The sequence below is a fragment of the Equus przewalskii genome, chromosome 30 (genome assembly GCF_037783145.1).
Source record: "Equus przewalskii isolate Varuska chromosome 30, EquPr2, whole genome shotgun sequence".
NCBI lineage: Eukaryota > Metazoa > Chordata > Mammalia > Perissodactyla > Equidae > Equus > Equus przewalskii.
In genome coordinates, this window is record NC_091860.1 from 27754114 (window position 1) to 27769142 (window position 15029).

The 15029-nt window shown below is 38.4% G+C and overlaps 1 pseudogene; it reads left to right on the forward strand.

Moving 5' to 3' along the window:
• The first annotated feature begins 433 nt into the window (after window positions 1-433).
• On the forward strand, window positions 434-11672 carry LOC139080432 (aldo-keto reductase family 1 member C15-like; annotated as a pseudogene).
• The last annotated feature ends 3357 nt before the right edge of the window (window positions 11673-15029 follow it).

Below are 15029 nucleotides of genomic sequence, written 5' to 3' on the forward strand. Positions count from 1 at the left end.
GCGTCCTCAAGTGGGCTCTGAGTCCTTTGACGTGTCTCTCCTGTCTTCTTCATTTTCTAGAGAGTAAGATGTTCTAGGTTCGGTTTGTAGCTTTTTGCCCAGACCTGGAATCCGCCATTTTTCTAACTAGTCTTCCAAAAATTGGTTGGATTTCTTGGTTTCTTCCAAACTAAGTAATCTAAGTTTCTCCCAGTAGGAAATAAGATTTAGAGGCCAAAACCTGGTTGTACAAATCTTTAATAGATAAATATATATTTTATATTTTAATAAAAATATAAAAGATAATTGTTTGATTACTTCTGAAAACCAACAATGTTTGAAGCTATTTCAGAAGGTGCATGGGAAAAAGTAGCAATCTGAAACCTATAGTATATATTAATGTAGTGTTAGATATTCCTTCCAAGGACTTATCAAATGGACATGTTATTGCATCATGGATTCTGACACCTTTGGGTCTTTCATCTTACGGGTGGAATGTCACCCTTTCCTCAACCAGAGCAAACTGCTGGAGTTCTGCAAGTCCAAGGACATTGTTGTTGTTGCCTACAGTTCTATGGGGTCCCATCGAGACCCAAACTGGTACTGAGGACATTGGAGTTAACCTATGTTAGCAACTCTAGTGATGAAGAAAGATTTTTTTGTCAAGTTTAGTTTTAACGCCTTATTATAGAAAGGTCCAAACAAAAAAGTGAACACAATAGTGACAAAGGGATAAAGGAGAAGTAGTACATACACACAATGGAATAGTACTCAGCCATGAAAAAGATGAAATCTTGCCATTTGCAACAACCTGGATGTACCTTGAGGATATTAGGATAACCAAAATAAGTCGGACAGAGAAGGAGAAAGTCGAATACCATATGATCTCACTCATAAGTAGAAGATAAAAACAACAACAACAACAAACCAACATATTGATATAGAGATTAGATTGGTAGTTATCAGAGGGGAAGTGGGAAAGGAGGAGAGTGTAAGTGATGACAGGGAAAATGTGTATCATGATGGATGGTAGTTAGTCTTTGGGTGGTGAACATGATGTAGTCTACACAGAAATCAAAACATAGTATGTACAACTGAAATTCATATAATGTTACAGACCCATGTTACCTAAATAAAAAACAAAAAATAGTGTAGTGACCATTGTTGGACTTCCATTATCACCAACATTCTTTCCTTCTGTTTCCATTATACATTCACCTACTCCAAACTCCACTCTAAATAGTATTTTTAAAAGTGATTTAATGGTAAAATTTACACAGCTTGTCATGGATAAATTTTAGCTGTCTAATTTTAACAAATGGCTACATTGTATAACCTGACCCCTATCATGAAACAGAAACTTTCTATCTCCAACAAAGATTTTGTGTTTCTTTCCAGACAGTTCTTCCTCAACCCAAGGCAATCACATTTCTGATCTATTGTTTCCACTTAGATTAGTTTGTCTGTTCTAGTATTTCACATGTAAAAGGAGTCATAGAGTGTATACTCTTTTGTGTCCAGCTTCTTTGGCTCAGCATAACATCTGTGAAATTCATCTGCATTGTCACAAATATCTAGTTCAATCCTTTTTCAGTGCTGAGTAATATTCCATTGTGTGGACATAAATACAAGTTGTTTCTCCAGTCACCTGTCAATGGAAATATAGTTGTTCCCAGTTTTGCACAATTTTCAGTGAATCTCTGAAAGTACTCATGAGACTCTTTTTAAATCATATTGTAAAGTGCCTATTTTGCTCAGTTATCTGGGGAACTTGGGGAAAAATTTAGTCTAGATTTTCAGTCCTACACCATTCACATATATGTTTTTTTTGTTTGTTTTCAGGGTGGAAAAGGACAGTCCATATCTCTTGGAGGCTCCAATCTTGAATGTGATTGCCATGAAACACAGTTAAAATCCAGGCCAGGTTGGCCTGCAGTAAGAGCTGCAGCATGGGTGTTGGACCAGGCCAAGGGCTTCAATGAGAGGAGAATCAAAGGGAATTTCCAGGTACAGGCTGGACAATCTCTCCAGAGTGAGGAATGGATGCTATGTCTGGGGCCATCTCTCTTGCCTTTTAGCACCCACTCATTCATTCCCATGCATCTCTCCCTATGTGCTATGGGGGAAGCTTGGAAGAGTAGGAAGGGAGAGCACTGGCCTCAGAGTACTAAGTTTTATGGTCTCTAGGCCTGACTTTGCAGCTTCCTTTTTGTTCGACACCGAGTGCATTTCATCTCTGCTTTTTCAGCAGTTGTAGGAGTCCAATGCTGCAGAACTTTTAAAACCCTGCTTCCTTTTCTTCCCCTTCTCTAACTTATTATCCAGTATTTGTATGTCGGTATCAAATCAAATAGCATTAGCCCCTTTCTTAAACCATCAAGAAACCCTAGTATAGTTGGTGGCCACCATGGCAATTGGCATGGCTCTGTTAGTGAGTTTTTCTTTATTAAACTAAAATTATTTGTTTACATGTCACTATGCTTTGTAGACAGTGAGACCCTGAATGTAGTTACTCCTGCTATGTCATCTGTAAGCACATTTTCCCAAGAGCTCCTGGCAAGTAGAAAGCTAGATATGTAAGTAGACAGATGGACCAAATTAACAAATGAACAAGTGATGTTTTCTCCTAAATTCTCCGTTGTACATCCCCTGGTCCCTTATATCAATTAGCAGTCTCCAATTTATTTTGTTGTAAACCCCATGAGAATTGTGAAAAACTACTTAAGCTCTAACCCATTTTAAAGTAACAGCTAAAAATTTCATTACAAGTTTAATATTTGCAAAAGAGGACATCTGGAGTATATTTTTATAATGGATTTTCCCTTAAACCTTGAAGCTGTAGACACAGTTCATCCAATTTATGAAAATATAGAATACAAAAATCTAAATCTCAATGCTAAACCCATCGGAAAAAATTCCCAGTTTAATTTCCAATTCAACCTAACATATTAATACATATCCTCATGATAAACACATCATTTCTGGAGTATATTTTTTAAGATGAGTGAGAGGTGGATAGGCGGATGACATATAGATAGAAAGACCGACAGATGGAAAGACAAGGCCCTGAGTTTTCCATGAAGTTGTGCCTGAGATGAAATAATGAGCTTCCTGCTTTCCTGTTTCTTACCAAAGATCTGTCTAGTTTGTTATTAGTGGACTCTTCATTAGGGTTATGCAGTTACCACCTATAGCCACTGTGTGGGGGTCGAGAGCTGCGTATTTTGAGCCCTTCACCTTCAGCCAATATCCCTGGTACCTGAGCAGTGTGGGGTGGGCGTGGGGAGGGGGTGACATGAAAGAGAAATAGTTAATAATTGTCAGACAGGACCAGTTTGTTTACAACGACATAATTATCCATTATATCCACAGTTATAGCTTAGGCTAAGGACATGTTATATCTACGTTATATCCAACATTTATTCCTGTTGTTAAAGAGAAAAGGAATACAGAGAATAGAACAAACTGGCAGTTTCCTGGGATCCTATAACGATAAATCCAAATCTCTGTTGCCCTTATATTGTAATGCCGTCTGAGGGACGGTGAAGGGAGATGGCAAAGTCATACATAGAAGTGTATCAGTCTCAGTAAAGATGAATTGCTGCTTTCATCCCCAGTTAGATGGAGATTTTATCATAATCAACTCACCACCTAGGAGTTGGCTTGTCTCCTTGAGGAATTGTACTTTATCAAGACTCAATGGCAGTCTCTGCTGCTACAGCTGAGAGGTCACCCATCTCAAAATAGTGGTATCTCAAACAGCCTTGGGGAGAAGTGGCCCATGCAACTATTCCATGCATACTCTTAATCCCTTCCACCATGACTATTGCATTCGTGGGCCCATTGTGTAAGTACTGGAGTGGTCAGGTGTAGAGGGTAAGTGGCATTCAGTGCACAATACATCCTGTTTACCTAATTATCAAGTTCCTCTCCCAAAGACTCTGGATTAAATAGAAATCTCCCATGCATAGTCGTAGGTGCTCACAGTTGGAACTCTGGCTCAGTGTACACTGATATGCTGAGTGTCAAGCAGATACAGGTAGAGTGACAACTGTGTCTGGCATGATAATGGACTCCCTAGAGACTCATTTATTCTTCCTCATAAGCTTACTTAAAAAATTATTATTCTTCCTTTAATCCATTTAGTACACATTATTTTTAATTTTTTTCAGGATTACGCAGGAATAATTCACAAAATTTCTAAGATCTTTAAAGTTTATGACATGATGATTCAGTACATGTATATTTGTGAAAAGATTCCTCTTATCTAGTTTAGCACATCCATCACTTCCTATATTTACTTTTTTTTGTTTTCTGGTGGAAGGATGCAAATTCTATTCTCTTAGCCAACTTCAATTATACCGCATTGTTATTAACTACAGTCACCACATTATACATTAGATCCTCAAATTTCACTTGTTCTATAGCTGAAATTTAGTAGCATTTTACCAACCTCTTTCCTTTTCTACCAACTCCTAGCCCCTGGCAAGCACTTTTCTACTCTTTGTTTCTATGAACTCAATTTTTTTTTCAGATTCCACAATACAATATTTGTCTTTCTCTGTCTGGCTTACTTCACTTAGTATAATACTTTTCAGCTTCATCCATTTTGTTGCAAAAGACAGATTTTCCTTCCTTTTCAAAGTTTAATAATATTCTCTTGTGTATATAGTTCCCATTTTTTTTTATCCATTCATCCATCAATGGACACATAGGTTGATTTCACACTTCAGCTTCTGAGAACAATGCTGAAATGAACATGGGAGTATACAGGTCTCTTCAAGATAATGATTTTGTTTGCTTTAGGTAAATACCTAGAAGTGAAATTGCTGGATCATATGGTAATTCTATCTTTAATTTCATGGGGAACCTCTACGCTGTTTTCTTTAGTGGCCACACCAATGTACATTCCCACCAAGAGCTCACAAAAGTTCCCTTTGCCACACTTTCATTTCAGCATTTGTTATCTCTTGTGCCTTTTCAAAAATATTTTATTAAGGTCATATTGGTTTATAACATTGTGTAATTTCAGGTGTACATTATTATATATCAGTTTCTGTATAGACTTCATCGTGTTCACCACCAATAGCCTAGTTTTGATCCATCACCGTATATGTTTGCACTTTTAGCTCTTTCACCCCACCCCTACCTGCTTCCGCTCTCATAGCCACTATTCTGTTCTCCTTATCCATGTGTTTGCTTTCTTTTCATATATGGATGAAATAATACGATGTTTGTCTTTCTCTGTCTTGCTTATTTTACTTAACAAAATATCCTCAAATTCCATAAATGTTGTTGCAAATGGTAAGATTTTGTCTTCTTTTATGGCCAAGTAATATTTCATTGTATAGATGTACATTTTCTTTATTCGTTCATTTGTTGATCTGAACTATGGTTGATTCCATGTTACCTCTTGTCTTTTTCATGATAGTCATCCTAAGAGGCATGAGGTGATATGTCATGTGGTTTTGCTTTGCATTTTCCTAATGATTAGGGATTTTGAGTACCTTTTCAAGTACCCACTGGTCATTTGCATATCTTCGTTGTAAAAATGTCTATTCAGTCCTTTGTCTATTTTTCAATTGGGTTATTTACTTTTTTGCTATTGAGTTCTATGGGTTCCTTGTATGTTTAGGATATTAACCATTTATCAGACATGTAGTTTGTAAATATTTTCTCCCATCTCTTCAGTTGCCATTTAATTTTGTTGATGATTTCCTTTGCTGTGCAGTAGCTTTTTATTTTGATGTAATCCCACCTGTTTATTTTTTATTTATTAACTTTGCTTTTTGTGTCAAATCCAAAATATGAAAACCAAGAGCAAAGTCAAGGAGCTTCCCCCTATGGTTTCTTTTATAAGTTTTAAGCAGTCTTCTTCTGTTAATGGTTAAATCCCCAGGGCTTCAGAGTCTAGCAAGATGTCAGGCACACAGGAGGCACTTAATAAATGCTTGTTGCGTAAGTGTTGAGTGAGAGCAACTTGGGAATGAAGGATTAAAAAACCATCATGAATGACTTTGGGAGCCCAGTTGAGTGGAAGTTGGATGGAGGATGAGTATTATGGACACATTGCCAATTCTAAGCCAAAAATAGATGCTGATATCTATATTATATCTGTATCTATCTGTATCTACATATTTAGAATTTTTCTCTAAGTGTAAAATTTTTCCTTGGTTACTTCCTTACAATGAATTCTTTAATGACTGAAAATTGATTTTCTGTGTTCTATGGTGAAGCCTATTTCATGAATTCATTTAAGATTAGAGATTGCATTGGAGTTTAGTCTGTGTCCCCTCAAGACTGGTTTGTTATCCAGCCTCACACCATCAAACAGAGAACAAAAGACATAAATAAACAGCTGGTGAAAAGGATATGAAGGAAACCCAATTTTTTGTCTCTCAGTCAGGGGATTACCAACCTTCCTTATTCATATTTTATCAGTTCCTAAGAGCAAAGCTAGAGAGGCTACCACATTGGCTATTGATGTAGGTTTCTACCACGTTGCTGTGGCATACCTCTATCCAAATGAGGAGGATATTGGCAAAACCCTTCAAGAGAAAATGACAGATGGTACTGTGAAGAGAGAGGACATATTCTACACCACCATTGTTCTGTGGCCTAGTGACAAGAGGTATCAGTCAGATCAGATATATTATTTTGAAAAAATAACTTTGGTTTTGATTTGAATACATTTAAGGTTTCCACTATAGATAAATAGAAAACAGAAAAGGCTTGCTTTGCTGTGAAATGTGTTAAAGGTGGGACACAGTTGCTCAACGTCTCTGAACATCAGTCAGCATTCATGTGTGAAACACAAATAACGATAATTTTCGGCTAGATCTGTTGTACGGATTGACTGAGCCACTATGGAGTGAGTCCACTCCTTTTATCTTTCAGTAGATTCTCTCTGGACATATCCAAGTGAGGCTGACATATTTTTCAGAAAATGGACTCAGTCTAGGATATAATTTTTCAACTCAGCATTGGGTTTACAGAAATATATAAAATTTTCTGAGGTGGAAAATCCTGCTTCCAATGTCAAGAGAGCTCAGGTCTCTACAGAATGATCCTATGTAGGTATAATTCAGTGACAACATGGTCTTAGGGTGTGGGCCTCTCAGAAGAATTGTTTTCAGACATTTATTATGTAGGACAGTAAGTTCCATGTTCTCTGGTCTGATATATCTTGACTCTCCTTCCAGAGGTGAGTTTTCTTTTTTTTTTTCTCTTGAGGAAGACTAGCCCTGAGCTAATGTTTGCTCCAATCTTCTTCTACTTTGTGTATGAGATGCCTCCAGAACATGGCAGATGAGTGAAGTAGGTCCACACCCAGGATCCAAGCCCATGAACCAGGGCCACCAAAACCATGCATGCAGAACTTTCACCACTGAAAGGGGCCATCACCCATAGGTAACTTTTCTAATCTTTGAACAACTAAGGTGCTTTTCCTGGGCCATCTAAGTATTATTAACATTCACTCAAATCAACCTCAGTTCCCATTAAGTAGCTCATTTATACTAAGTCACATAAATTTATTCCTAGAGTTTCTTATTTTTAGATGATCACAGTGGTTTGTTTCTCACTTCTCAATCTTTTAACAACGAGATTTAATTTGGTCCCCAAATATGTGAAATAAGAAGCCACTTTTTAAAAAATTTCTTTTGGTCATTTCAGCTTTGGGATACTTTCTTTTGCCCAGAATTGGTTCAAGCATCCCTGGAAAGATGACTGGAAAAACTTGGATTGGACCATATAGACGTCTTCATCATTCTTGTGTGAAATCTATGAAGATCAGCATTTTCTTTTCCTTGTTATGCCCAAGAGTATTTCATCACTGCTGTTACACCTCTATTCTCTCATTCTGCCTAGGTTTTCTGGGTTCTTACTGACAGAGGTAGTCTTGAGTGTGATGGATAGAATTGCTAAATGATTTATGACTCTCCTTGGTACTTATGTCACTTCCCCATCAAGATCTTTTTATCCTCATACCATAGCCCTCAGAAAGATTGAAATCCGATGATCTCTCTGCCTCTACCTGAAAGAGTTGAGGACACCATCTTACATATCTAAGCAATATGCTTCTGTCTTTAATCTCTTAGTGATTATGGTCCTCCAGAAAGGTGAGTTAAAACAGATTACAGAGACACAGTGGGAAATCCCCACCTCTTTAGGGGTATGGCCCTCCCAAATGGACCTATTAGCCTTAACCAAGAGTGAGGTACCCTTTGATGGTCCATATTACACATCTGGACTCCTCTGGGCTTCCCTGATCAAACCTCTCATCACAGTGAACATGCATTGAGTACACCTGGCATCCTCACTATCTCTGAGTTGGGTAATCATAAACTGGAACTAAAACACATTCCTCAATAGTAAAGGTATATTGTGTCATCAAAACTAGCCTGTCTCTGGGAAATAAAATCAATTCCAACCATAGGAGAGTTCATTCTTCATGAAGTTTAGGGATGTGTGTGGATAGGAGGGTGGAAGTCACTGGGGGAGAGACACTTTGCTAGTCTCTCAGGTGCTTCCAGTCTTCCATTAGTCTTATCTTACACCACACACACACACACACACACACACACACACACACACATCGGCAGATACATTAATGCACAAACACTCTGATTAGAAATCACAGCCTCTTGGAGGTTTTACAACCAATATCCTTAGGTACTAGGAAGGTCATTCTTAAAAAAAAATCAAAACTTCTTCATCCTATCTCCTATCTGCTATCAAGCCTGGAGAGGAGCTTGTGTGAAAGGACATCAGTGGGGAAATTGTTTTAGATACAGTAGGCTTTTGTAACACATGGGAGGTAAGAACTGTCACTGACACACAAGAGTTGCATGGTGAAAATGTTGAAATCACTGGATGGGAGTCAAAGAAATTGCCCCATCTGTTGTCTGCCCTTGACCATGTTGCTGCACTTCTCTGTAGCACGGTGTTCCTATATGTAGAGGAAGGGAGCTGAAGGGATTGACTTCTAAGGCCTATACTTCATTTAAACTTCTTTGGTTCTAAGTAGGTGTTTCTTTGCCTCACTGATCAGCTTGAGCCTAGAAGCCCTATAAAAGGATCATCAGAGCATACCCAGTTGGAGTTAGAGCACAACCCCAGGCCAGATAAACAGGCCAACAGGACAAAAACCTGTGTCTGACTTAGCAGAAATGTGGACAATGGAAGGAGAGTGAAACCTACCCTTGTGTAACCATCTCATTAGGTTTTTCATCATTCTGGAAAGAGGAAGCAGCCAAACCTTCTACTAGGAAAACCTGAGAGTTTCTCTTTCCTCTGGACTCTGACACCATTTGTCAAAGGACTATTAAATGCCTAACAGCAAAATAGGCACATGGAAGAGGACGGGGAGGGGAATTGAAAAGCATCTTCATGTCTATTTATCATCCTAGATGTGCATGTAGTAGAAACAAGGAGATAAAGGATATGTGCATAGCAATAAAGGACATTAGGAAACTATGTATCCAAGTGATGTATCCCATCAAATTGTGATATGTCTGAAAACCGATCTCCAGATTTAAAGACTTTCAAATTCAAATGAAAGGGCCAAAATATATAAAAGTTTACCACACATTTCCCTCCTCCCCAGGCCGTAGAGATGTATAAAGATGCAGGTTTAACCAATTCCATTGGGGCATCCAATTTCCATCATGAACAGCTGGAGATGATCCTGATCAAGCCAAGGTTCAATTACAAGTCCATCTGCAACCAGGTGAGCAAGGAGCCCGCTTGGGCTTCCTTTTTCTGAGCTTTTCACTCCGTCTTCCTTATGTAACTCTCCCCAAGTTTCTGGCTTGATGTCAACTGGGTAATGATAGTTCCTTTTATTGCCGTAGGAAATGTCAGAGTAGGAACAGATTGAGCGGTGTCAGAAGAGTATTATTTCAAATCTTCAGAGGTAGGTTTGAGGTTCCAATGGGACATCCAAGTGGAGATGCTGAGATGGCTGTAGACAATACTGATCAGGAGCTCAAGGGGGAAGTCAGGGCTAGAGGTACAGATTTTGAAGTTATTGCTCTTTGGATGGTAATTAACCTCACAGAAGTGGATTCACTTTCCTGGGAAAGTTCATACAATGAACAAGAAGAAGGCAGGAAAGTCCATATTTAAGGATGAGGGAAAGAGGCACTGGTTAGGAGACAGAAGAGTAGTTTCCAGACAGAGAGAGAGAAAATGAGAGTGTGGAATCAGGAAAGCCAAAGAAGAAGGACAAAATTGTTTGTGTGAGCTATAGTGTGGATCCTGCTGAGGAGCAGCCAATGCAAGTAGAGATGGAAAGAGTTACTGTGTTTAAAGACATTGAGCTCATGGAAATCTCACAAGAGCATTTACCGAGAGGTAGGAGGAAAAACAAAGGAGCGGAACATGAGGACATGGAGAAATCATAATGAAATAGTTTTTAAAAGAACACTGAATTATACCAATTTTCAAAGATTGTGACATTGTAGAGGTGTTTAGCTCTTTTGTAAAACAATTTGAAAGTTATGCAAGAGCTCATTCTAATATTTATATTCTTTATCTTAGTTATTTCACTTCTAGTAATCTGTTTGTAGAAAATAATTCATGGGGTGCCGGCCTGATGGCGCAGCGGTTAAGTTCGCACATTCTGCTTCTCGGCGGCCCAGGGTTCACGGGTTCAGATCCTGGGTGCAGACATGGCACTACTTGGCATGCTATGCTGTGGCAGGTGTCCCACATGTAAAGTAGAGGAAGATGGGCATGGATGTTAGCTCAGGGCCAGGCTTCCTCAGCAAAAAAGAGGAGGACTGGCAGTAGTTAGCTCAGGGCTAATCTTCCTCAACAAAAAAAAAAAAAAGAAAAGAAAAGAATTTGAAGTACATTAAAATATGCTCCATTCTTTTTTCCCTCATCCTCCTTCTCTTTCTACTTCTTATCTCTCTCCTATAATTTATTTGTGAAAGAAAGTTAACCTTTTTTCCCACACAACTGAATTTACTGACTGATCGCTGTGATACAATTCAAACTTACTCTGTCTTTTGTACCCCTGTAAATTGGAGATTCCATCTAAAGAATTGATCACATATATATGTCATTGTAAATTCATGAATTTTAGCAAATACGACATTTTCCCATCCAATATCGTTACTATTCTTATCGATGATCAAATTGTCACCATGTTATTGCCTCTTCTATTGAGCTCTTGAGTCCTTTGACATGCCTCCTTGTCTTTCCTACTTTCTTTACTTTCTAGAGCATAAGATGTTCAGGCTCAGTTTGTAGCTTTTTTGCCCAGACCTGGATTCATTTTTCTAAGGAATCTTGGTTTCTTTCCGTAGGAAATGGCATTTAGAGGCCATGACCAGCTTGTAGGGGTCCTTAGTGATTTTAAAAACTAATAAAAGTGTAAGAAGAGAATTGACATCATTTCTCAAAACCAATAGCATTTGAAGGTGTTTCAGAATGTGCATGTGAAAAAGTACCAATCTGAAACATATAGTATATATATTAATGCAATGTTAGATACGCCTCCAAAGTACTTTTCAAATTTACATGTTATTGGCTCACATGTTCTGCAACCTTTTAGTCTTGGCAACTTATAGGTGAAATGTAACCATTACCCCAACCAGAGGAAACGCCTGGAATTCTGAACGTCCAAAGATGTTGTTGTAGTTGCCTACAATGCCCTAGGATCCCATAGTGACACAAACTGGTAATGAGAATATCAGAGTAAACCTATGTATGTAACTCTATTGGTGAAGAAACCTTACCTTTAAATTTGATTTTAACATTGTATTATGGAATGTTTCAATCATGAAAAATTTAACATAGGGGCCGGCCCAGTGGAGCAGCGGTTAAATTCGCATGTTCCACTCCAGCGGCCTGGGGTTCACTGGTTCGGATCCCGTGTGTGGACATGACACCGCTTGGCAAGCCATGCTGTGGTAGGCATCCCACATATAAAATAGAAGAAGATGGGCATGGATGTGAGCTCAGTGCCATGTCTTCCTCAGCAAAAAGAGGAGGATTGGCAGCAGATGTTAGCTCAGTGCTAAAAAAATTCAATATGATACTGTAGTGATCAATGGATAAATGGATAAAGAACATGTGGTATATATACACAATGGGATACTACACAGCCAAGAAAAAGATGATATCTTGCTATTTGCAACAACCTGGATGGACCTTGTGGGCATTATGCTGAGCAAAATAAGCCAGATGGAGAAAGTCAAATACCACATAATTTCACTCATAAGTGAATGATGAAAACAATAATAACACCAAAAGACCTGCAAATGGATACTGAGATTAGAATGCTGTTTACCAGAGGGGACAGGGGGAAAGGGGAGGTTGGAAGGAACGACAGGGAACGTGTGTATGCTGATGGATAGTAATTAGTCTTTTGGTGGTGAACATGATGTAGTTTACACACAAATTGAAATATAACGATGTATGCCTGACATTTATGTAATGTTATAAACCAATGTAATCTAAATAAAAATAATGGTGTAGTGAATTCCCAGGTACCATCCTCAGTCTTCAAACATCACTGACATTCTTTCATTCTTGTTTCCTATATACGTCCCCTTACCCCAAACCCCACTCTAAATTTTATTTTTAAGGTGATATAATGGTAAAAATTAAACAACTTTCATGCATAAATCTTACCTGTCCAATTTTGACAAAGCGGTGTACTGCCTAACCTGACCCCATCATGATACAGTAACTTTCTATTTCCCATCAAAGTTCTTTTTTGTTCCTTTCCAGACAATTCTTCCTCACGCCAAGGCAACCATCTCTCTGATTTCTTTTCAACTTAGATTAGTTTGGTTTGTTGTAGTTATTCACATATTAGAAAAAAGTCATATAGAATACGTATTTTTTGGCTCTGATTTCTTTGGCTCAGTATAACATCTGTGAAATTTATCCATGTTGTCGTATGTATCTACGTTAATCATTTTTACTGCTGAGTAACATTCCATTGCGTGGATATAAATATCACAGTTGTTTCTCTGTTGACTTGTCAATGGAAATATTAGTTCTTTCCAGGTTGGTACAATTATGAATGAATCTCTACAGATATTCATGAAACCCTTTTTTATTCATACCACACTTGACCTGCCTGTCTCAATTATCCAAGGAATTTCGAGAGAAGGACACTCTAGATTTTATGGGAGAGTATTCCTGGACATTGGACAAAAATGTTAAGGCCAAGAAAAAAGTGTGTTCCTGAAATACATAAGTGATAGCAGGTAGGCTAATGCAGGTAATGTGATGTTTAGTGAGCAAGGGAGGCTGTAGTAGAAGATAAGGTCTAGGCTTACAATGGTGGACTATGGCATGTAGGCTATCAAGAGAGCTTTGACATTTTCTCTGATGAAATGGAGAATGATTGCACAGTAGCTAGATGTGTTGGCATATTTTAAAAGGATCACTCTGGGTGTTACACTGAGAACATAAAGGGAAAAGACTCCTCTGATACTGCTCTTCCGAAAAATTCCATTGAGAGATGATGTTGACTAAGACCTAGGTATGAGCAGTCAAGGTGGTCAGAAGTTGTTAGAATATATCTATATTCCACATTTAAAAAATTTGTGTTAGCCCGCTGTTGTAGTGGCTAAGTCTGCATGCTTTTCAGGTTCGTATCCTGAGCATAGACCTAGCAGCGCTTGTCAAGCCACATTGTGGCAGTATCTCACATATAATAGAGGAAGATTGGCACAGATATTAGGTCAATGACAATCTTCCTCAAGCAAAAAGAGGAAGTTTGGGAAGAGATGTTAGCTCAATGCCATCTTTCTCATAAAAATAAACAATAAATAAATAAAAAATATACATTAAGAAAAAATAAAAGAGTCAACAAGGCTTTCTTACATATTGGGTATTTGGTAACGGGAAAAAAGGAGCCAAATTTGATTCAAGATGCTTTGAGATAAGGAACTGGAAGGAAGGAGTTATGATTTGCTGAGATGCAGAAAATGTAGGAGAACAAATGAGGGAAAAGGATGAGTTTAATTTTAGACATTTATGTTTGAGATGCCTGTTAGGTATCCAGGTGAAGATGCTGTGTAGACTAGGGGCATACAAATCTAGAGGTAGAGGAGAGGTCAAGAGCAAAGATATATATTTGATATTTGTCATAGTATAATTGTCATTGCAAAGCCATAAAGATGGATGATCAGAGATTAGTTTAGATGAGTCAGTGTGGACAGAGAACAGAAGAGCCATCAGAGTTCCCATAATTAAGAATTTATCAGAAAAGTGGAGGAACCAGAAGATGAGGCTGGGAAGGAGGGGCTAATGAGGTCCAAGGGAGTGCAGGAGACGGTTCTCTGTTTGAGGGAAAACGCAGGAACTGTTTCAAGGAGAAGAGTCAAATGCTACTAGTGGAAAAAGTAAGATGAGGACTGAAATGGATGATCAGATTTGGTAATTGACCTTAACAAGGTCAAAAGTAGTTTTGACAGAAGGGTGGAGACAAAAGCCTGGATAGAGTGGGATCAAGAATTTGTGGGAGGAGAACAATTAGAGAGAGAACATAGTTTTCAAAAATTTGCTCTAAAGAAGACCACAGATTTGGGCATTTGCTGAAGAAGAAAATGAAGACAAGTGAGGATAGTCTTGATGGGAGAAATGAGAGCATGCCCACTTGCTTTTAGAACATCCTAATAGAGAGAGGAAAATCTAGGATGAAGGAGAAGGAGGGGATAATTGCTGGAGTCATGTCTGTGTTAGTTTCCTGCTGCTACTATAACGGGTTACCACAAACTTTGTGGCCTGAAACAACACAAATTTGTTATCTTATATCTCTGGAGGTCCAGAAGTTCAAATCAGGTTCAATGGGCTAAAATCAAAGTGTCTGTGGGCCTGCATTCCCTGAACCTCTAGAGGAAAATACGTTTCCTTGCCTTTTCCAGCTTCTAGAGGACAACTTCATTCTTTGTCTCATAGACTCTTCCTCCATCTCCAAAGCCAGCCACACAGCATCTTCCAATCTCTTATCTGTGCTTCTATCCCAACCAACTCTTTGACTGAAACCCCCTGAGGTCCTGCTTACAAGGATTTTGTGATTA